This window comes from Polyodon spathula, chromosome 17 (genome assembly GCF_017654505.1).
Source record: "Polyodon spathula isolate WHYD16114869_AA chromosome 17, ASM1765450v1, whole genome shotgun sequence".
NCBI lineage: Eukaryota > Metazoa > Chordata > Actinopteri > Acipenseriformes > Polyodontidae > Polyodon > Polyodon spathula.
Window position 1 is genome coordinate 1,507,707 of NC_054550.1, and position 25,555 is coordinate 1,533,261.

The window sequence follows — 25,555 nt, forward strand, 5'->3', positions numbered from 1 at the left end:
CAGTACAAAGAGCCTCCATATTTATACCAGTATCATGTTGGCCTGAGTCTTTCAGAAAGATATTATCTCATCATGAGCCACAGGCCGGCAAGGAGGGTCTCATAAGCACCTCATTATAATGGGGATTAGGTTACTGCACACCGCTGAACGCTGTTACTTCAAAGGGGTAGGGGTACCCAGCTTTGTAATCGTGGCCAGATAATGCAGAAAAAAGCAGTTTCGTTACAGGCGGAGAAAGTAGTGGAACAAAAGAGTTGGATTACTGGGTTTGAGTTTGAGGGGCTGCTCATTTGGAAACTTTTTAACTGTTTGCAGTGATATGAAAGGACTATTACTGTAATGAAGTCATGTTATTCTTCGAACTTTTAAAGCTTTTTTTTTTTAAAAAAAAGGATTTAAACTGTTATATTACATGCTTTTTTTTTTTTTCCCTAAAGTATAGTGTACATATTTTGAACGTGTTAGGACAGTGCATTTTGTAAGAAACTGATCTAGGGTGGGGTTTATAAAAAGTATTAAACTGCAGACATAGTTCCCTGTTTTCTTGATTGAGTACCCAAATGCCAAAAATAATATCATTTGCTAAATGTGTCCTTTTGTATGACTGTTAAAGAGTTGTATATAGTAAATATGGACTGGAGAGGAGGGCTGTAGTGGAAAATGATTGACCTGAGTGAAGACTATTGTTACTGACAGGGGGCTATGATGCTTTATATATTTACTTTAAATATAGCTGGTACAGCATAAGTAAATAAATAAACAACATAAATAAATAACATAATTTTTTTTTGAAGTTCATACCACATAGTTAGCAAAGTTTTTCTCTGTCTCTGTCTGGTTTGCTGGCTGCTGCATAATCCAGTTTATATCCCGCAGGTCATATTTGTTTTCATCGAGCTGAATTTGTTTGAATTTCAGAAAGTCAGAAAACAGTGACAGCGACGTTTTGATCACCATTTTAGTGTTTGGAGCATCCTTCTTTTGTAGCATGTTTTGTACTTCATTTTCTGTTAAGTCACAGTATTGCTATTGGGCTTTTTCAAATTTCATCATTTTCTCTTGTTGTGAAAAGTGGGGATGAAAGGCGTTCCTTTGAAAAGGGGCAGGACTGACAGTGTAGTAAACCAATGACATTACAGATGGAGAATATTGCCTGGTGGTGTAAGGATATTAGAGCAATAATTCAGAAATATCAGAATACTGTAAAAGCTGTAAATATGCCTTCTGAGACTACAATGTAACAAATAAGCACAGCCTTTGGGTTTGTACTGTATGAATTAAAATTAGTCGTAACTTGCAGCTAGTCAATGGTTTAAGTAGTGAGCATATATTTGTATTTATTTTGTATAATGGTATAAGTGCATGATCTGAGAATGGACTCTATCAATGCATTGATGTTTTTTTTCTGTCATGCTTACAACCACTATGTCAAACTTTGCAACAAACATTCACATCATGGAGTTCAGTTTTGGTCAGACTTCTTACTGATGGAAGCTGCTTACACAACAGTTGCACAGCTTTATTTGTATTCCTATGGTGTAGCAAAGTTTCTTGGCATAAATAATATCAGACATGCCTCAGACCGTGCAGGATGGGTAAGTGTCATCACAGAACACAGAAACACAGCACAACTCAGCTGTAAAACAAAAGGAACATTTTAATTTGGACGCAAACTGAACGTGACGTTTTTATCAGTGTACACTTCCTAGTAATTTCAATTATATGCTTTGTTAATATTTATTGTTAGAAATCCACATACTTTATAAATAATATACAGACAACCTAATTTTGAAAAAACATGTGTATGGTCATCTTCGTGCAAAATTGCATTTATGATCCTGATTCTACTAGCTGCAAAAGTTCTATTTTTATTTTGTATTACTGGTATACATTATACAGAATTTACAACAACTAAATACATCGATGCTCCTGTGGACCTCCAGGCATTGCACAGAAATGGTTCCAGGGTTGTCCCTATATAAACCTCTTCCATTTTTTTGTTTGCCAAACTCACTGCAGAGGTTAGCTTGAGTGAAATGAAAAGCTTGCAACTTAAGGTACTGTTGGACAATGTGTAGCACAAGTGTTGTGTATGTACAAGCTGCAGGCTCCCTCCTCCCGTCTTTATCTGTCCCTCAACATGCACACAAGCTACCCTGCTGGCTGACAGATGCTTTCTTCTGCAGAGACAAAAGCTAGGCTGTTTTTAAGATCTTTCCAGAGGCTTCCAAGCTTGGGATTTTCCTTTCACCTACAGCTGCTGACATTTTACAGTAAATATCTACAGTAACAAGCCTTCGTCTTGACTGGTGCAGTTAGTCGTAAAACAGTGGACACCGATACTATATGTTATACAGTAGTTCTGCATTTTGATTACCAGGTTACACAGATTTGGTATACAGACATGCTTTCTTAGTTAAAAAGCATATTTCAAACTTTTATATTTTACCAATCTTTTTTATGCTTTTTCACTGTTTTAATCTATAACCATGTTGTACAAGTAGTATGTTCCATGGAGCACCCAGGCAACTCATTAAATGCATGCCAACCTTGTTGCGTTGAGAAGTAATCTGTTTTTTACTGCTTTGCCCAGCCTAAGGTTTTATAATTAGCAGATTCATAAATACATTTTTTTTTTTAAAGATCTGTGACATAGATTTTAATGACTACTCAGTTCATCGTTTATTTTTTAGAGGAATCAAACCACCCAACTTGCCTGCAGAATTGTCTTGGGTCTGATTGGGTTTAAATAGCCTTCTTGGGTCTGAATAAAACAAGATAATATCCCTAAACAAGCACTGCTTCAGGTCTGATAATAATGTGCAGCCCTCTTAATTTACTTTGTTTGATAAACACAAAACTGTCTAGGCAGCAATCGCCTACAGGAAAAATGAAAAAAGTAGAACATTTGTTATCTTTGGGTATCAGTACCACAGACTGTACAATCTTTATATCGGTTTATACAGTCTTTGTTGTGCTGTCTTTGTAGTTATTGATTAATCATTTCTAGAGTAAGTTCAGTGTGTAACATCAGTAGAACTGTTATATGATTTATTCAATCTTAACAACTGAGATTTTGCAGCCTGATTAAATTATGTTATTCAACAGGTTGTTTTGATTACAAGGCTCTTCAATTCATAAGACATTTGGTATTCGGAGGTCTGATTTTTTCCTTTTGGACGCTTCTTGTGGAAGTTTCAGTCAAATTTACAGGACATGTGCACTGTTTTGACATAACACCACCCTAGATGTAATCATAAATGACTTTAGGGTAATCTTTATACAATTTGGATTCTTATCTTGTGTCATGTTTTTTTTTTTTTTTTTAAATCCTTTGTGTTTTGTCTAATCCTTTTTATGTTGCAACTTTAAACCATAGCTTCAGAAGCTCCCTGTCAAAAAGGCATTCTACTCTCTTTGAGCAATATCCTGTTTCTAGATGAAAAATGATAAATATAAAATGAATAAAATGTCAGCCCTTTTGAAGGTAGATAAAATAATAAAAGATAAAATAAATACAAAAAATTAATTATGAAAAGATATATTGAGAGAACATTACAAATACACTTTAGATACTACCTCGGATGCCAAGTCAACAATTAATTGTATTATAATATCCCTAGCAGTAATCTTTTTTTTTTTTTTTTTTTCTGTACAGTTTTAACAGTGTGCGAAATGGAAATCGCATCCTGTTTCGAGAATTCAGCTTTGTCAAAGCCATTCCACACAACCGATCCTCCTTACTGCCCACATTCTGGACAGACAGATCGGAAAGAATGGAGGTAAGCACTTCCTTTTAATGCAGTGGATGAAAGTCACAGTAAAGCAGCCCAATTCTGTCACTTCAACTCATAAAAGTCTGACATAGTCTTCAACGTCTCAGGACAAAATAGATGTCCTGTTTCCTCAGCCATTCCCCAGCTCCCTGGTAGTTGCAGCAGCCAATTTAGAATTCAATTTTGTCTGACACCTGTGGACAGCGAGTCTTGAGAGATAGATGCATTTTGTGAAATAGGTCTATTTTTCTGAATTGCCAATTACCAGAGGATACATGATGGCAACCACCATTTGCTGTCACGGATAAAATTACTTTTCAGCTTTTCTCCTGGATGGGAAACAATTAATTGCTGCAGGGCCTCGTGTGGGAGCTGCTTATAATGCATGTGCTTGTGTCCCGATTGCAGACAGATATTTCAGTACAGTATCCTCAGTTTCTATCCATAAATATAAAACACTTGATCATAAAATAAATGTAAAAAAAGGTTATTTTGTTCATAGTGCTTTAAAACATGGCTTTAAAGTTATGACCACTTAACTAATCAATAAAACCGATATTTCTAAACCCTTGTGTTTGCTGTGTATTTGTCAATTACAGCAGCTGTTACAGAAGGTGAAATTGCAAGTTAAAACTTTCAAAGGTGTTTTGTCAGAAGGGGCTGTAATGGCAGCGCTGTACACCAAAGTCAAAAAACAGTCATGCTTCTCAAACACTCACTTCTTTCACAACACACAACAATATTTGTTGTTAATGCCTTCTAATGTTTATGATTCAGTGTCTATAAAACAGCTGTGTTTTAGGTAAATACTGCTGTTTGAAAAATAAGTACAGGTCTGTTTGGGTTAAGTTGTGTTGTGTAATGTACTTTTGTTTTAGTTGTGTTTTTTTTTTCTTTTCTAACTGTGCGGCAGTGCTGCTCAACAAATTACAAGCCAATTTAAAACTAAATAAATCTAAACTAGTTATTTACCTGTCATGTAACAGCTTATGAAATAATTCCCTAAATGGTAGCTGTTAATGCACTTCCATTAGTATAATCTTGGCAGTACTACAGTAGCTCATCTTTTGTTGAGCCAGGAAAAGTTAAAATTAAAAAAACAAAATGATTCTTGAATGAAAAGCCATAATAGGATTTGTCAAGACATGTAGTAGAAAGTATTACAAAATTGCAATATCTGATGCAGATTTGTACTGGGATAGAATTGGAACACAGGGGATAGTAATGTACAGTACATACAGATAATTAAAATGCTATTATAAGGTAATGGTTTTCATTTTAAATTAGTACTGGATCTGTATCCGATTCATCTGTACATTTCCATTGAATTAGCTGTATGATAGGCTGTGGTAATTGTCATTTAACAGCTGGGATACAGGTGCTACATTACTACCAAAATGGCTGGTCGGGAGGTGAGGGGACAGAGGGAGTCGAGGGAGGAGGTGAGGTAGACGAAGAGGATAGAGGTAGCAGAGTCTGCAGAGAGTTGGGAGAAGGAGTCAATAGGAGGGAGGTGAGAGAGAGCGGTGGAGGCAAGGACAGGGGGAGAGAGCGGAGGCTACAGCGGGAGGTGATCGGGGGGGGGGCAGTTGGAGTAGGGAGAGAGGGGAGAGACAGAAAAAAAGAGAAATCAGTCCAACTGCTGGAAAGCCAAACCCTCCCATAAGAAGCATCATACTTTTGTTTATTTTGTCCATCGTGTTGAGTTCCAGTGTATTAAAACTTCTGGAAGTGCCATTGTCTTGAACAGGATGTCCGGAATCTCCACTGACAAGCGTGGTCTATCCAAAATGTGTAATGTATCCCTCATTGTGAAAAATCAGAAATTGCAGGCTAGACAAGAAGTTGAGACGTTATATTTGATGGCTGCATAGCTTAAACATGTATCTTGCATCCCCCGCAAAGAAGATTTAATAATATAGTTAACTAAACACGCAGTTAGCATGCTTTTACTGGAAGATGTGCAGCATCAGCAATGAATACAATATAAAATAAAGACGTATGTGTCATCGAAAAATCTCTAACAGAGGTCTAAGATAATTTACTGAGATTATTGCAATTGTGATTTAATGCAACAACCCAAGGCACTTCGAGTGTTTATGGTAATTGCTGTAGGAATATGTTTTCGGTTGCATTAGCTTTTAGATCAATGATCGTTGTCTCAGCTGCCTTATTGTAAGCATTCAGAATCATCTACTGACTGGCAACCAAAGCGTGTTCACCACAGAGTGTCTATCAGAATGCTATATTGCTATCACATTGCCACTTGAATTATAAAACATTTAAACTTACCATGATTTATATCAACTGTTCTATCAAATGTAGGTAATTGTGTGGTGAGTTTTTATAAAGGGAGACAATGGAGTGGCTTTACTGTAGGTTGCCTTTTTATACTGTATATGTATTTACTGTAAACAACACTTAATGATGTAGTTACTCTTTAAATATAAAAGTATTTTTAAAAAAATCGTTATACTATACTTGATAATAAAGATATAAATATATATCCAATGTTCTCAAGTTCATGGATTATAAAATACAATAAAATTACAATTCCATTTGTCAGTGTCACATTGGGAAGCCTGCTGAGCTACAAATCTTAAACCAAGGTTTTGTGTCAATCATCTTGCTTCTTACAAAAAACTATAACTGCTGTTAACATGGTTGGGTGAATTGATCTGTGTTATTTAATGCTGTGTCTCATAGGAAAGAACATTTTAAATTCGATTTAACTCTGCAAAAAAAATAAAAATAAAATAACAACTTCGCAAACCTATAATAACCAATTAAAGGGCTTTATTGTTTTTATGGCCTCCTATAGGCCTGCATATTGAAAGAAGTTACTAGAAGTAACATATTCATGAACAGTCAACATTCTGTGATTTACTTCTACAGGACCCCATAAATATCAAACATTTTCCAGTCAGCACTTCATTGTGAATAAGAGGCTAACCATTTTGTTAAATTTTGACAAAGAGTGAGCGTATAAGACATGATATAAAATGTAAAGATGTGATAGTGGGAATTCAGTGCTCTGTTCCCTTAAACTACCTTACCTACAGAACTTTTTTTTTGTTGCTGCCATTTCTGGGCTGGCATTTTTAATGTTACAAGTGATACAAATAGCTCTGTCTCTGGGGTTGTTTGTTGTAGCTTAAAATGTTACCACAAAGGGACAGATTGTAAATATTTAGCACACTTTAGCAGCAGACAGAAACATCTGCTAATGTAGTATATGAGCAATACATGTTAGAGGATTTCAGTGTGGCCTCTTTTAGTTAAATCGTTGATAGCATTCCTACTACACTCGTTCAGTACTTCAACATCAAGTATACTGTAAATGTAGACATGCCAGTCGTATTCTGTGATTTTAACTGTTACGCATTGCAGTTTGGGTTAGTCTAAATTCCTCATTAAAATACATGTGGAATTCAAAATGCTTTTCCTGTCTGAACATGTTAAATAAATATACCCAGTCTTGTGTATAGTGGTATTACGACGGTACTGTCTAACTCTATTGAATCTGCCTCCCCTCAACTAGACTGGAAACTGCAGATTTTACACATTTGATGTAGATCATCTATTGAGCATGCTTTCCATCAAATTCTCCATTTCTAAGTACTGAGCTATGTAAACAAACCTACTAATGACATAGTGGTGTACACTGGGAACTCATTGCTAAGCTATTTTTTTTATAGACCTCTTAGTTTTGGGTTTGGTTTTGACTTTTCAGGATGATTCTGTTTCTCGTTTTACTATTTAGTAAAATGCAGCTAATAATGATTTCTATTAAGAGTGTTCCTCCACATAAAACCGGAGATTGCTTAAGGAATTGGATCTGTGCACATGGGGAAAAAAGAATATCCTGTAATATATTTGGATCATCTTTTTTTGTTGAGATTCCCAAAACCTGCGTTATTTTAACATTTCTAACCACCCTGCCATCCCCCATAATTGTTGTGCCGATGGCTAGCAGACCTACGGTTGTACAGTTAACAGAGGGGTCCTCTTCAGTTATGAAAGCACACAGTTATGAACAGCAAAGTTTATACCCTGAGTGTAATTTCAAAAATAGTACTCTTACTAAATCTGCAACAGTCTTTCCAACATGTTGCATACATTATATAAACCTGCCTATAACTGATGTATATATAGCAGCAAAGTGCAGACTATTGTTTGATAAGTGGAATAGTGTTGCTAAATTGAAATATTTGTGTCTTTCCATCATACCAAGGGAGATTAAAAACAACAACAAAGTTCAAAGAAATTATAAGTGCATCAAAATGCATTCCTCGTAAATGTGCCTATTAGACTAGCTATACTATAAAGTCAATTATGCTAATTGTTTATTTTGATACTTGACTCTTCTTATTTTAGGCATTGGATTGGTAGTTTATTTGAAATTCTTGGAAATGTTCATTGTTTCCACTAAACTGTATTCAAGGGCGAAATCAAGGTTCCTGTTTCTTGTGATGTATGCTTGTTGTATGTTTTTGTAACCAGTGCCGGAAATGAGTTGTAAAATTGATTTAAATAAAACATTCAAGAAAAAGATTGTCTCACCCAAGAAAAATGTGCTAGGAAACCTAAGACAAACTTTGTCAGTAATCAGATTACTTTAGGAGGGTTAAACTAGTTCCAGTGCTTTTAATATTACAAGAGCACTGCTTCCCTGAAATGAAAATAATATGATTGGAAATCTCTAGGGGATAACACCTCTTGCACTTTACTGTCATGTTTTAGATGAGATGCAGAAATGAAAATGCTCTCCTCTGTTGGTATAAAATATTGGTCCAGGAGTGGGGGCTTGCAATATCTCTAGGAATTCCAGTAATAAAGCCTGCATTTAGGATGTAACCTGCAGTCTTTGCTAAATCTGCTTTATTTTATGTGTTTATATAATAGTCTAGGATTGATTTGGTCTGATTGCAGTATTTAAAAATTAGTTGTATGGCTTAAGGCAGCTTTCTGATCTTGAAGAAAGGCCTCCTTCCCTCTTCTCTTGCTCCCAGCTGAAAATTCTACCCCTCTTTGTTTCATCCTTAACTTAATGTAAAACCAGCACATAATAATCTAGGTTTGAAATATTTTTAAAATGTTGTTGCTAATCATGTTGGTTATGATGCTTTTCTTTCTTCACACAAGTTACTTCATTTAAAGCCTTGTATTAAAGCATTTGATTTCTGCTGTACCAACAGATTTTTCTTCCCCAAAAATGTACAAAGCCAAGCATTTCTAAAGCCTAGCATTTCTAAAAGAGTACTTTTTATTTGTTTAAAATGTCACGATTGATGAGTGATGATGCTCTAGGCGAGTGCCTGAAATATGATGCCTATGATTGTAGTTAATCATCAAACCACATTATTGCCCAGCCAACATTTTTGTGGTAAAGAAATTAAAAATGCCACAAGGTACAGCCCAATTAGATGGTTAGCTGCAAGGTTAATCAAAAAATAATAACGTGCATGTGGAATAATCCAGTTAAAAGCCTACAGGACTGTTTGTACAGCAATGTTAATTTTAACCTTGAATGTCAGCTACTGTAGAATAATTCTCAGATTATACAGTTTTAAAATTAGTGTGCTATGACTAGGCTTGCTAATATTCGATAAAAAATTTTTTTGCCAACTTGACGATTAATATCGATATTTATTTTCAAAAGAATTTACATTTTTTTTCGATCTTTATTTTTCCATTCAAACAGAGAATGGGTGAAAACGTTGGTTGTGCTTTTAAAAAAAAAAAAAAAAAAAAAAGACTTTTTTTTTATGCCATTTGAGAAACGTCTTATTTAGTGAAACCCCTTCATCATATTCAATATGCAACAAAACCATGGTTACCAAAATTCTAATTGAAGTAACGTTTGGTAACTGCGGAGCTATAGTGTGTATAGATATAGATCCTACACAAATTTAAAAATGGTCTCAAATAAGCAGTAGAAAATGCAACATATAAAAGTCTGTTATACAGACTTTTATACCATTAAGTCACGAGTAAAAATAATGTTCACAAAACAAAATGTTAGATAGCTGAACATAACTAACTTGCACTTATTATTTGGAGTCTGAGCTCCACCCCTGTCTTGCTTCAGCACAGCTGGACTCAGAGTTACTGGAAGGCAAGGCAGATGGGCCCGCTTCGTCCTGACGCTGAGATTTCAGCCATTGGTCATGGTATTGTGCACAATATTCATTAAGTGTTTTCCTCTTGCACCCCATTTTCAAATCAAACTAGTACCTGTCACCGTATACCTGTAGCAAAGGCTTACCTACACCTTAACCCTCTAATTTCAAAGCAGGCGCTTTCAATTAAAGGCGCTGTAGCTGGCAAATAAAAGTGCACAGTTGGTGCAGGTCTTGGTGATTGACAGTCATTTAAGTATGACAATGGCAGTGAAACGACAGTACTAATGGACCGCTGAAATGATTGACAGTGACCCCTAGCCATTCAGAGAAGAAATGAGACTGGACAGACAGGAAGTATAAAAACTAAAAATTTCTAAATGATTAGTTTTGGTAGGAAGATAAAAAAAAAATAGCGAGTGGTTTTACTGACGTGTATCCTATATAAATTTATTTACTCATATTTTTTGGGAATTTGACGTTTACTGATTAATATCGAAAAGTAGCAAGCCTAGCTATGATCTAGTGGTTTCAACAGTTAACTATTTTTTTAAACAAGACCCCCTTTGTTTTATATTTTATTATTATCGTTCTCATAGATGGTCTTGGCTGGATTAGGGAGGGTTAACAAGGAAAATGGACTGGGAATTGTGTCTGCCTCATCATGTGTCAGCCTCCAGGGTCCAGAGCTTGGTAAACATCCATTAGCTGGGTGTGGCGGGTGAAAAGAGGATAATGATTAGATTGCAGGAACAGAGGTCGTCTGTTGATCTTCATTTCGCCCGATTGACAAGTGGGTTGCAGCAGTGACGCAACTTTTTGGTGGGAAAGCTGGGTAGAATAATGTATTGGCAATTGATTAAAAAAAAATAGATAGCCTTGATGATGACAACTTGAAAAAGAAGTGTTTTTAAATTACATGTGGATATGAACTTTTAACAGCCAGGGAAGTAGACCAACAGTATTATCTATTTATCCAGTCTGAACTGTCTGCAGAGAATTGGCAAGACTTGAATGTCCTAACGGGCTGGTCTTTCAAACCCTGCCTGATTATTACTAATCTTGGATAAGGTAACAAGATCGGAGCTAATCAGGGTGTACAATATGAAACCAGCGGTAAGAGCCATAGATAACAGAACACGTTTCACTGCTATTTAACATTTGTTTGACTTGTACGCTCAGGGAACAATAAACTGCCTCTGCACGTGCCAGAAATGTTTATGTTGGAAATAGAGGTGGTGGGGGTGCTAAAACAAAAATGGTCTGTTTCTAATTAACAACTGAGCTTAAAGCGTTGAGGCATGACTAATTTAGCAAATTGTGTATTACAGCTGATTCAGTGAAATAAGTGAGAGTTGATGTTGGAGCCCATCTGCTATTCAACAAAGGTCTTTACTAACAGAGCACACTGTGTGATTTCCAAACCCTGCAGTGTATGTTGGAACAGTGCAGTTGACAAGCTGTGTCACCTTTCAGCCCAAACTCCTCACTGAAAGGATTTTCTGTAAATCTCCTTAAGAGTGAAGTAAAAAAGAAATTCGTTCTTAAGGATTAGGAAAAGGTAAAATCGGGGTTGCTTTCTTTTGCACAGCCTGCGCATCAGTGTTTTCAGAAACTTTTAATATTTATTGCTATGGTTATTCAAGCTTTTTGAAACGTACATTTTCGGCGTCACTGGAGTAAACCATGTAGTTGCTGAATATCAAAGAACGAAGATGTTTCAAACACCATATAGAACAGCAGCTCTTATCAGCTGTCCTACCGTCTTCAATCTGTATAGTCTTAAACACGGGAGTTTACATAGACATGTAAAATGGTAGTGATATTTTATGTATTTATTACCAGTGGACTAAGAGGTACTAGTGGACTTGAATACTTCTTTTATTTTAGGATCTTGAAACCTTTTAAAAGACGACTGTAATGTTATTTTTAGTTGCAGAACATATGGGGTTAGCGATTCCTCTTGTTAGAAGTGCTAATATAACATTTCTTAATATTTACACTGTGTTGGGAATGTGTGGCCCACAAATCTTACAGTACAGTGCATGAACTAAATTGTTTAGAATCCATGGGTTGTGTTCTGCATACTTCAGGGGTCAATAGGTGTTCTGATTGCCCTTTTTGAGGGGGATGTTTGATTTAGTTTTTTTTTTTTAGTATCAACAAGTTAATGCGCTGGAAACAGTAAAAGCTCATCATAAATAATACAACTGAAACTTACTGGTCCAAGAATGCTACTGTATTAAAAATAAAAAAAAAATAAAAAAATGAAGCCACACCTGGACTCTATTTTGGAGGCAAAGCCAGATTTTCAAAAAAGGAATAAAACTATTTTAAAGATCCTTTTCAAAGTCCTCGTCCCCTATTTCGATCTTGTTAATGTTATACTTATAACATGGATTTTTACACCCAATATGCAATCGTTTACATTTCTTAACATTAAAATGAATTTGCCACAAGTTTGCCCAGTTGCAGAGGTCCAGACCCGTTTGAATTACCTGGGTTGCGGATTCAGAGTCCACTGCTCCCCCCCAAGTTTGGTATCATCTGCAAACTTGACAATCTTGCAATGTATATCTTGGACCAATAAATGAGGAACAGTATGGATCCAAGTACAAACCCTTGTGGTACCCCACTAACCAGTTCTGTTTCCAATCACATGCTTACCTGTATTCCTGCTGATTTAGAATTGACTTCACAATGAGATTCAGGGTATGAGGGGTGAGTATGAATTTTTTTCATTCTTGTTTTTTTATTTTAAAATGGATATGTTATTCAAGCTACAGTTGTAAAAGGTTCCCATCCTTTAAACCCCAATGCAATAACAAAATATTTGTCAGTCAGGTTATCCGGCAATAATATGCCCTGTATACGGCGATTGCAGTCTCTGCATAATATTAGTGCAGTTTTCATTACTTAAAATAAAAAAAAAATTCAGATCTGGGAAATGAGATGCGTGAAGAAAAGAAAAGAACATGTTATTGCTGATAAATATCCAAGTCTGTGGCAGAACGGCTGTGCAAGGACGCCTCCGGACGAGGAAACTGACACACACGTACTATTGGTAAAAATGCGGCTGCATATATTTATTTAAACAAAAAGGTTCAACAAAAACACATCAAACAAAAAGGCACGGTGGCCAAAACAACGAGACACATCCCCAAACACTTCTTCAAAACAAGTACTGTGCTGGTCCTTCCAGCACAAGTAGCAATTGTTATATTTTCACTTAAGTTTTTTCTCGCTCTCACACACCTCCTCTCTGTACAGTATTTAAGGATTATTTAGTATTATTTTATATATGTCCTGGAACTTTTAACAAATTAATATACAGCAAATGCTTCTCAATTTAATTTCACAGGCTGTAAAGTAACAGTAGATCCCTATGTTAACCCACAACTTGCAATAGAATTATATACCTGTAGCAGGACACATCAGCATGTCACTGCAGCTGTGTTCTGTTTTGAAACAGTACAAGTTTGTTAAAAGTTACTGGATATATAAAAAAGTTCAAACTGATTAACGATACGGGGTATTGTTGTCTTAAATGACTGCATGGCCAAAAATCAAGACCAAGGACAGAACTGTTGTTGCTGTTGATTTACCGAGTTGATCCAAGTATTTTGTCATGCCAAAAACATTCTGTTGGGGGTGGGGGTGGGGGGGATATTTAGGGGGTTATACCACTAGTTGCATTGATGAACTGTTTGGGAAGTGAAGTCACTTTACAGTAAATAAAGTGTACATTCCCTGCAGTTTACAGATGTACATTCCCTGCAGTTTACAGATGTAATTACTGTGGAACAGGAATATATTGTTGTGAAGTTGCTTTCATTACAAGTTGAAATTAATGTTACGTGATGATCACTGGATAATTAAGGGATTTGAAACACTGTCATTTTGTATAAGCCACCACACCTACCTACCACTTTTTTAAAGGAACGTCATTAAGGAAATTGACAGGTAGCTTTGGTGTTTTATTGCTTAAGGTTTTCATTAGGGTCATGTGTTATATATAATGTTGTCAGAAAGGTTAAGCTTAAGCCACTGAATGACTGACAGGTGTTATTATTCCATTACATTATGCAATTAAGTCTTACTGCTTTTTCCACTATAATTGTGGCTCAACTTGAAAAATGAGGCCGTGCTCACAAACAGGTGGTAATAAAATGTAGGCTAGATGTGTGTGTGTTTTTTTTTTTCTAGAAGTAGGGGGATATTTTTATTATTCTGTCTACTTTGTAGCATATCCAAAAGCAATCTGATTATAGAGAGGTGAAGTCTAAATATAGGTTTCTTCTTTTTCGTAAAATAGAGATTTAAACTGTATAGTCATCTTGAGATCAGTTCTCCTGACTTCCCACCACTCAGCCACCCCTTAGTTAAAGTTAGGAATTGTATGCAGTCCACTGGGCATTGTTCATTCTGAATAGGAAATTGGATTTAGGAAACCAGAGCAACAGGAGCACTCCATGGAAGTTCAGATGGGCTACGCTGAAATAACTTCATGTGGGTTCTTAAAGAAATTCATCCAAGCAATTCTTTGGGTGCAGTTTTTTGGACGGTTGCCAGCAGTTTGTTAAGCATAGCATTGCGTGAGAATTCCAGTTTTTCAGAAGGTTGAATATTACCTGTATATAGTGCAGATTAAATAGCTACCTATACAGAATTTACAAAGACCACTGCATTAGACCAGGAAGACCTCTTGGCCACAAAGGCTGTCATTTAATTGGTTTTCAGACAGTATGGTCATTTGTGCTATAAAGCTGTGTAACATATCATAACACAACATAACATATCTATCATAAGAAGGAAACGTTATATTGTATGTGACCAATACAAACTAAACATAGCTTTTTGCGTGGTGTTTATAAATGTCTGTAAAATACCTTTTATGTTTGTAAATACGTCAAAGTACAAATATGGCAAAGGTAAACCTGACGTGGGAGCCAAATGAGACTGCTAGTCTTCCCCATTGAGTTTATTTATCAATACTGATTGCACATGTGGATTTATAGTAAATATTTGCATTTAAATGCTTTATTTTTTTTGGAAGGTAATGAGCGTTTTACTTGTGGGTTTTTTTTTTTTTTTTTTTTTATCTTACTGTTGATTTTTCAGTGTGTTCTCAATAAAGGCTACAAAGCATCTGCCTTATTTACAGCAGGGTTTTTTTCACCCTAAATGAAAAAGAATGTGAGGGATTTGACACTTTTAGACTATGTCTGCTTATGTGTAACCCAAATAATAGCATGAAATATTTTATTCTGTATTTCAGTACTGTGTTAAAGTTTTGCAATAACTATTAAATACAGTTTAAATTATTCCCTATTGACAAAGTATTGTGTTACAAAAGCCAATGTAATATAGTCCTTGGTTCAGCGTATTGTGAAGCACTTTCACCATGTGGAAGTGACAGGTTGGTGTATTGTATACCGCTATGACCAAAAGTTTTGCATCACCCTCTATATATAGAATTAACTAATTTTGCTTCATAAAGTCAAATGAAACCTGTTAAATAATGTTTTCCATATACTTAACGAAAAAAAGTACAAAAATACAAAAATTCGACATTTTGAAATCTAACATGAAATACTATTATGGCTTCCGGTAGACTTTCACAATATAATGTTGTAGTTTCTTTGATTACATAATGTTAAATAAAATATCTACATCATGTTCCTGTAGCTATTTTTCTTAATTAAATCTAAAATTCTGAGTGATGCAAAACTTTTGGCCACAGCCGTGTTTACTGCTCTGCAGCTCCTGTGTGGGATAGAATAACTGAAAACTTTCCAGATGTAGGGAATCTGTCTTTTATTCAGAGAGGTAAACTTGTAGCATGCTTGAAATGTAGATGTCATTTTAATTCAGCAGTGTTATACGCCAAAATGTGCATCATCCTTGTACCCCTGTATATAAATCTGTAATATTTTTTCCCAGTCCAACTTTAAATCTCTAAATGAGAATTATCCTAATATGCCAGCTTCTGCATTTCAGACGCTCAAGGTAAGATATGTTGAAATGAGCCAAAATAATAAAACAAAAGGAAAAATGAATCTCATTTTTTTTTTTTTTGAATCTCTCTGATCATCTGACTGTATTTGTTGTTTTTTTTTTTACAGTGTGCTTTACCCCCTTCTCTAAACCCCCTGTCTTTTAATTGGTGGTTCAGTTAATCTCATTTATCATGTGCATATTACCGTACAATTTTGCATCCTATACACCTGTGTATATTTTAAATCATTTTAAATAATGTTTCACTGAATCTTCCAGCTTGTAGCTAAAATCTCTTAAAATGCTGAAGGTGCAGCTGTTTACCTATGTTGTTATATTATTGATCTTGTTAGCACTGGCCATTGAAGTAACTGGTTATTATTGGTTTGGCTGTAGGATTATGCTGCTGGACGATGCAATGGACTGTCTGATGTCATTTTCTGATTTTCTCTATGCATTCTAGATTAGATTGTACTATGAGGGTGAGTGTACAGGATAGTGTGTGTATTATAGCTTTATTTTAAGCATGCATAATAAAAAAAATAATAAAAGTACATCTTTACATTTTTTGGTTTAAGTTATTTAATTTTGAAGTTAGAAAAACAAATAAGTTATTTAAAGAAAATGAAAGCATCATTAAGTACTCATGTTTGTTTTCCATACCTGGGAAAAACTAGGTTCATATCCTAAAAAGGGTTGCATATATATATTGCATATATATATTCTCAATGGGCGTCTCTTAGTAAAAAAAAAAAATAAAAAACAAAAAAAAAAGAAAGGAATATTCTGGTAGAATGTCTGTAAGAAACTGATGTGGAATCTCATACATTTCTGGCAGCCAATTTATACAGCTACAGATGCAAAATAAAATGATTTGGTATGTACTACCCGGTGTTAGAAAACCAGATCACAGCAGGGGAGCACGTCTATTAAAATCGGTCATCACCATTAAAATGGTCCCCATGACATAAAGAAACCCATTCTGACAGCACTATGTCTGTTTTGTGTTATGCTGGTCTTCATTTCTCAGTTTCACTTGTGACAGCCAGAGGTTCAATTAGTTGAACCCCTGGAGGTTGTACAGTCTTGGATCATATTCAGTGAATGCCATTTTGAAACCTCTTTTGTTATTTTAATGAGCTTGTCTGTGTCATAAGGGAGCCTTTTAATATTTGAATACCATTGGTGCTGCATGTAGGCTCAGTCAATCATTCCCATATGGAAAACGGAAGATTAATTTTATTTGAAACAGTTGGTATTTTATGTTTTTCACAAATAAAATTAAAAAAAAGCAAAATGTAACTGACTATCGAACCCAGGACCCCTGTTTACAGTAAACATTTACAATAGAGATGACATCATGATATGTGCTTCTGAAGGTGAAACTGAGCAATTCGTGGGTAATAAACCAGCTAGTTGTGTCAATAAACGTACCGGTTAAACCACACGTGTCTTCATGTTAGGTCTGTGTCCTGCACTTCAATGAGACGTCTGCAGGACATGGGTTGATATTTATTTATGTATTTATGTGTGTGTTCTTGACCTAAAGCAGCTAGGTTTGATTGTGCCTGCCGTTTGTTTCCTAGTGTGATTATTAACAACCCCCACAATTTATATTTACCAAGGACATTTATACTGGAGCCAAAGTGATCTGATTATCATAAACTCATCAGCATTGGTGGAACAAGAGTTTATATACTTCAGTACATTTAAAGTTAAATCACAGTGCGTACCAATGTTAGATTCCTCCATTTTTAAGAAATTAGATTATTGTTTTTAATTTAACCTGATTAACCTAACTTCATGACTTGATATTGTCTAACAAAGTAAATACCTGAGATGTGTCTTTGGAAAGTATTTTCACAGACCTTCAGTTGCCTCCTGTGCATATCTGTGCTACATCTACCAAATTTGCAACCAAGAAAATCATTGGTACAAGTCCCCTTCACATTTACTGTCCCAGTTTTCCATCTAATGGTTTCTCTTGTGTTTGTCTCAACCAACGCTGGAATGTGCTAGTTGTGTGCCTGTATAACATCCACTAAAATTCCAAACCAAAATACAGATTCTAGACAACACTGTCTTGAACCTTACCCAATCAGAATACAACTACAGTGCATTACATTAACGTAAATGTTATCTGCAACATTCTGTGTCAATTTACTTCGCAGTCCCCCATAGTTGCATAGGCCTAAAACATGTTGATGTGACAATGCACAACAAAATCTGAAGGCAAACATCAATGGTTTGTTTTCTTCCAGAGTGTCTTGAAAGCATTGCTGTGATTTATCAGGACCTGCTTTCTGGGGAAAGCCCCAACACCTTGATAGTCCTGACTTCATTCTCAATAGAACAGCTCCCCCGTCTGGCCACCAGTGATACTGCAGATCTGGAAGTGGTGGACTCCCCTCTGTTCTGTGGTTGCATTGAAGCACTGTGTGAGATACATTTTTTCTTTTTAGTTAACCACTGTGCTGTGTTATTTATCTTTTTTTTACACAAGGTTAATGACTTGGAAGTCGCCTGAGATATTTGTGTTTTATATGAATGTTGTTAAGGTACAGTATAGAAAATGTTAACTGTAATTTTCCAGAGTTTTGAAAATGTTTTTGTGGGAAACTTAATTGAATAAAGTTTGTTGGAAATAGCTAGAAGATGACGCAATTGAGTGAAGTTAGGAAAACACACCTGCACCTTTTTATAGCAAAGTCCTCATACCTGTTCACGACAAGAGTACATGAAACAGACCACATGTATGAAAACAGTTCTGAATCTTTTGAAGTCTATGACGACTTTCTAGGTGTATTCTAACTGTAACAGTAGCTTTGTTTACTTTCCCTAAGGCATCTCTATAGAAGGTATTCTAAACTTCTCATCCCTTAAAATCGTACACATGAATGGACTGCATTCATTCATCCTTGAAGCGCCAAGGGTTTCTCTTTTGTTCACTTATAAAGGAGATGTAGCCCTGCTGTACAAGAAGTCTTTTGTAGTGCCTTCAACCTGGAATTGAAAAGATGGTCAAGGAGAATATTTTCATTTTCACGTTAATATCATATCCCATACATCAAATTATAGTTACAGAGATTAGATAAGGAATGGTCCTTTGCACAGGTATTCAGACTTCAAAGTAGAGCAGTATGATCTTTTTAAATGTGTCCAAGCTCAATCAGGCTTATCCTTGTTGAAGATTAAACTGGTGGATCCTTAGGTGTAATAAATGTACTTGGTGTTGCAAACCTTTTCACATTTAGATTATTTTGTGGTATTTTAGAAATATTGGGAGAAAGGGAGAAATGTGTAAGTATTTAAAAAAAAAAAAAAAAAAAAAAAAAGCAAGCAAGGAAAATGGAACACTATAACTGTATTCAGAAACAACAGCTGAGTGTTCACTTTAGTGTGCCAAGTGTTGCTGATATTGAAAAAACACTCTTTAATGACCACTGACACTCAAATTTTTACAAAACAGTTTGTGAATGTGTTCATGTGGTTAGCGCTTGAAAATGTGCCAACTCTTGGACTTCTCATACACCATTGCCAACTCCAGCTGGCAGAGTCAGAACTGGAGTAATTGCGACTTGACATACCCCAGCTGATGCCTGTTAATTCCCGCTCCCAGTTCAGCAACAGGTTTTGCATGTCACGTTATGGTTTCTCACGTCGGCACAGATCCCACTCTCCTGCTCCCACACAAACCACACTGCAAGGATGCACTAGGAAGCAGCCTTTCCTGCCATGACTGAAAGAAGTGTCCTTCAGATCAGCATTTTTCGCTGAGCCTGGTTGGGAACCCCATGGTGTTTGAGTGCAAATTAGCATTTTAGTGTGTAAAGACACTGAGTTAGCTACCACAGGCATCCTGTCTTACAAGGTGTGAAATATCCCACCATTTACACAGCACTAATTAATTATGAAGTCCCTCTCTGACCCTGTTATTGCTTGCAGATGAGAGAACTTCCCAAACCTTCCAAACTGCTGTATGCTATAATAATTTAATTCCTGATTTATTTTATTTTATTTGTATTTATAGATAACACTCCACCCAAAGAAAAACATCTCCATGGGAATTTGATAGTAAACAGTGTAGTAGTAAGAACGCATTTTCTTATTGTCTTTTTTAATAGTTTGTTGTCCTATAAAGACTTCAAAAGAAGTTTAAGTGTACAGTATAGTTTTTGTTTCACTAGGGATTTGTAGTGCACCAAATAACACACAGAGGTTCTCGAGAAGGAAATCCAATAGCTTTATTTGCCAGAAAATAAGTTGTATTGTTTGTTAGTACAATCAGCATCCCATTCATTGTGTGTTAGTATTTCTCTAGTGTTGTAGGTGAATGGCTTTTGATAACAGTCTTTATTGATTTACATGCATCACAGAAAAGGGGGATTAAAGAGATGTTATTCTCCTGTAATATTTGTGCTTCAAAGTATTGAAGATGTTTAAGGCAACTTCCAGTCCATTAGTTAAATCCCCTGTAAATATTTAGACAGGTCCTTTTTATTCACCTACAAGCAAGCAAAGCTAAAAAGGCAGCTGAAAGGTATTAGTGTTTTAAAGTTCTAGAAAGGTAGTTTGGTAGGAAAATCTAAATGCAATTGCAGGTTAGATGAGTGTCTAACCTACAAAGACCATTTTAAAATAATAACAGAAATATGCTTGTTATTACCAACATCCTATTTGATTCATAAAACTTGGATTAAAAGGAATAATTGATTTGACTTTTTAGGTTTATATAAATGCATATGTCATAATATGCTAAAGATTTGAAAATAGCATTCACGTTTCAAACTTGTTTTATTATGCCTGTTAACAGGCATATGACACAGCCATGCCATCTAGAGAGAGAGAGAGAGAAACATAGAGATGTTCAGAAGATAAGTATTTCCTACATTTAAATAGCAAGTAAATGTATTCAGTCTGCACTAATTGGCAAGTTACAGTGAGAAATGGTGTTTTCCAATAGTTGCAGCCAGGAAGCTTTAATAGAGAAATGTATTGTAATATCCTGATTGATGTGATAAAGATAGCAACAGTGGTCTTCAATCTTCTAATCTTGACCTTTGCAGGAACTTTACTTAGTTCAAGGCAGCTGTAAAATGTTTGCTTAAAAGAGTATATAAATTCCTTATGTTTAAACGAAATGCTGTACTAGTTCCTTTACTGTTTTTAGAATCTGTCACTTTCCTGAACTGTAGCATATATTGCTTAAGTACTTATCTGAAGGATAATAGTAATTTGATGCAAACTAAAGGGCTTGCTGAAAGAAGGATTTTCTGTGTGAAATTTGAGGCTATTCATTTGTGGCATGTTTTTCTTTCAATGACATTTGAAGAGGTCAGGTTTTTTTGTGATGTTGGGGCCAAATAACTGTGCAGCAACCTTTCCTAGTGTGTACAGAAAATAAAGAAACATTTGTATGTTTGTATTAGTCATCATTAAATGTGTTCCTGGTTTCAAAGAAACAATAAACAACATAGCTGTTAAATGTGCAATAGGATACATGATGGCACATTATTTTGCAAATAATCAGTCTTTATTAGTGTATCTTTCATAGCTGATGACCTTTTTTTAAGAGAAAAGCTTTAGCTGAAATGAACCTTAATTATTTATATTATATTATACTACTGAGAACATAATGAAGAATATGTATGGCTGGTATTTTAATTATTATTGCCCAATAATTATGCCACATTGTTGTGTCCATAAATAAAAAATAAATATGATTCAATTTACAGTAAAAAAAAAAAAAAAAAAAAATTAAGCTGCTATTAAGTCTTCAGGAGAGTTATTTTTTTGCAAAGCTGAATCACAGCAAAGCAGAATAAGACGGTTACAGTCTCCCTGGCCAGGATCATATAAAGTATCCATTAAAAATCTGCATATAATTGGATTGGAAAAGATCTTGGCATCTTATTGGGCATTAATCATTAAAACATGACCAACAAAAGAGTCAAATCATAATTTTCAATGTGATTTTCCTGTGGTGTGTTTGGAGTTTCCAGCAGGAAATCAACACTTAGTGTCGGTTGAATGGGGTTCCTATGATCTAAGTAGGACTCAGAATGCTTTAATATCCAGGGTTGAATGGAGTTCCTGTAATCCGTGTAGGACTCTGAATGCTTAATGTCCAGGGTTGGTACATGGGTAATGGAACCAACCAGTGGTTTTAACTGTAAACAAAAAAAAACAAGAAGTTTCTCCCTTTGTTTTACTTCTGTCCAGGTTCACTGCCAACCAAGGCAGGCCTGCTAATAGATCCTTAAATGGACCAAGAACTGGAGAAACTATAAGAATTGTTATAAATGTTACACAAATTTAACGAGGCTTTAAAAAACCTCCCTGCTTAAAATGTTCTGTTGTGAATAAGAATGTGCTACCTTGTTATAGTGATATTCATGTAAATATTTGACAGAGCATGTCGGCTGCATGGCGGTCCTGCAGAGTGAAAAGAAGCGGTCGGCTGATGGCACGCTTCGGAGGACAGCGTGTATGCTTCTTTGCTGCTCCTGAGTCAGCGTGGGGTGATAGCGGTGAGCTGAGCCTAAAATACAATTGGATATTTCAAATTGGGAGAAAAAATATGGTCAATTAGGGTCAAATCAGTCTACATTTATTTAAAAAAAAAAAAAAAAAAAGAAAATCCGACTGTTTAACGGTTTTAATGTTGTTGACTTCAAGTATCAAGGAAGGTGGCAGTAGAAACTATTAAACTTCCCAAGAAACATATTGCACTGTTTGATGGTAAAGAAATTATGTTCATCACCTTAAATATGTGGCATTGAAAAACACACATGAAGTACTGTAGAACTGTGCCAAATTAACATCCTCTTCTATAAAGTCACAAAGGAGTGAGCAGAAAGTAAACAAAACAATGACTTAATAGTCTTTTTTCCAATTGATAATCATTACAAAAATACTTTACATGACATTGCAAATTTGGAAAAATATTTGCGTTTCAATATATTTATATTCTTGACAGGTGATATGTGTGCTACAAAATAACATTGTAGCTATTTTTAAAATGTGACATTAACATATCAGTTGTATATTTTTTCAAATTAATTTCTGATTACGACATAACACCCATACCACCAGGACTAAACACTCCAGTAACACCCCAGACAAAAATCTGGCTTGAGCAAAAGGGACGAACCAGACTTTGATGACTATTACAATGATATCTTTAGAAGAGTCAAGACTATTACACAGTCACACTCATCTGTCAGGGTATATTTATTTATTTAAATAACAGTCATACACATTTCTGTTATTATGAGGTTGGTCTTACTGGGATTAAAAAGTTAATTTAATGTTTTAAATCATGTTCAATTCATCATCAGAAATTTGCTTGATTTTCAGCAAAACAGCAATACAGTATTTTCGTGTCGAAGTAGAAAAGGCAGAACTTCTGAAGGTGTCATATGCAGTTTGACCACCAGAGGGCAAAAAGATACCGGCTTATTGGACTTGTCATGCAGACAAGGGCGTGCTGCAGATACACAAACTGTACGAGCGGATTCATGAAGTTCCATGTGGCTATCTAGTTCAAGAAACCATCCCATTCTCATAAACTAAACCTTTTCAAAGATCCATTTATTAGCTTGTTCCTTTTGCTTTATAGTTTTTACACGTCGACTTATCTTTTGTTAATTTCTCTTCAGCAGTTAATTACATTGCTCAATTTGACGCCTCTTAATACCTCTATTCGTCCACATGATTCCTTTCGACCTACATCGGCACTACTGAGCAGTTTGCCAGCACATAAGCACGAAGAAGTACACATGCCTTTTCCACCCACTCACAATGTACTGGGTTTGCTTCAAAGAGCTCAGCTCACAAAAACAATGTTTCACAGAAATCAAGACAGTACAAAATAATTGCTGCTTTGAAATGTTTAAAGAAAGCAAAATTGCACGTTTCATAAACCAAAAGAAAATAATTTCACACAGTATGGTATGAATTAGTACCATGTAACATTGTAATTACAATATATATCTTTACAACTTGTTGATATTTGTGTCTGGTATGTTCACTCAGGGTCTGTAGTTTTAAAAGCAAACAATATGCATTTAAAAAAAAAATACTTTACACTCCTTCATTTTTGTACAAGGTCATCTTTAAAATCCTCCAGAATAGGACAATTAACTCCACTTTAATCAAGGCTGTGTTATAAAACAGCAACATATACTGCTAACATGCTAACAGTGGGTACAGTTATAATTTCTATGATTGCTTTGAGTGTCTAGTTGAGTTGATAAAATGATGTCTGAAGAGTAAATCTGTGCCCTTATTATGGGATATATGATAACCACATCACATTTGGCTGTAATCACAAAGCATTAGCACTTCAGTACATTCGTTAAAGTCACCTGCTTCTGTTGGCACAAATCCTTTGTCTCTCTGTGTCACATGTTGACCCATATAACAATCGCAGAACAGATGTACTGAGGAGCAGCAGACACACAGGAAGCACAGCAGACACAAAGGATTTAAACATCTGCAGAATCTCAACCTGTCTCGTCAGAGGCAGTGAGCATTGACACGGGTCATTGTGTTGAAATCACCTTGTGCTTATTCCATGTGTTAAAGCTACGACCGGGCTGTAACAGGGATTTAATACCTGGCTATAACACAAAACATGGTACAGATCCAGTTTTAAGGTACGTTTCAAACAATCTCTGCTCCTGTTAACTGTTCCATACTTGGGCTTGTTATGAGCTTATTTAAATGTCTACAGAAACCACTTGCATGATAATATATACAAATGCCAAGTATAGTCTTTATTTGTAGTCCTCACAATGTCTATGAAGAGTGCAGTCATCTTGATTAAACAGCTGAGCAGGACGGTCAGAGTAAGGACTGCCTAACCCTTTCTTCCATGTCCTTATGTGAACTGAGTGGTGGATTCAATTAAAACTCCAAACAGCCCCTGAATATGCAAAACTGCTATGTAAACATACAGCAAGCCCTTAATTAAATTCAAATATATAATGCCCCCCCCCCCCCAGAAATTTTGATTGAATGCCACCATACTGAAATAGAGGATCATAAATTTCAATCCAGATCTATATACTTCAAAGGAAAATAGATGAACAGACGTTCTTTCTTTGAATACTCTTTCTGTTTATTTGAAAGACTGAAATGGCTGCTGTGGCAGTGCAACCTGGTGCTCAGTCCAGTCCCTTCACTGTGTACAGACTCCAGGTGAAAGAATTACATTGTCATTTTCTTTTACCAGAGCGTTCAATAACAACGGAGAGTTACATCACTGGTAGACATCTGTTATTTTTTTGAAAATTTTCCTGAAATCTATGCGCTGCATATTTTAGATTTCACAAACAGAACTGGTTGCAACCTTAATGTTTCTGTAAAAATGGGTGGTATCCCATTTATCCAGGTAATTTAAACAAAGAAAACAGAAGTCTGTACTGTCTTCAAATATATTTCCTATTATTAAAAATCTAGGTAAAAGATTACAGTAGGTCAGTCTGCTCTGTATCAAATGTTCTGCTTTGGCATTCTATACCCGTTAAAAGGAACAGTTATATATCTAGTATGGGAATAATCAATTATTAATTACTGCATTTTTGTTGTTTTTTTTATTAACAAAAATTTCTTCAAGCAAGTTTTTTGTCTACAGATTGTCTAAAAACAATAATA

The 25,555-nt window shown here is 35.5% G+C and overlaps 1 pseudogene; it reads left to right on the forward strand.

Annotated features, from left to right (window-relative positions):
• Window positions 1–1,572: 1,572 nt before the first annotated feature.
• On the forward strand, window positions 1,573–22,185 carry LOC121330076 (annotated as a pseudogene).
• Window positions 22,186–25,555: the final 3,370 nt, after the last annotated feature.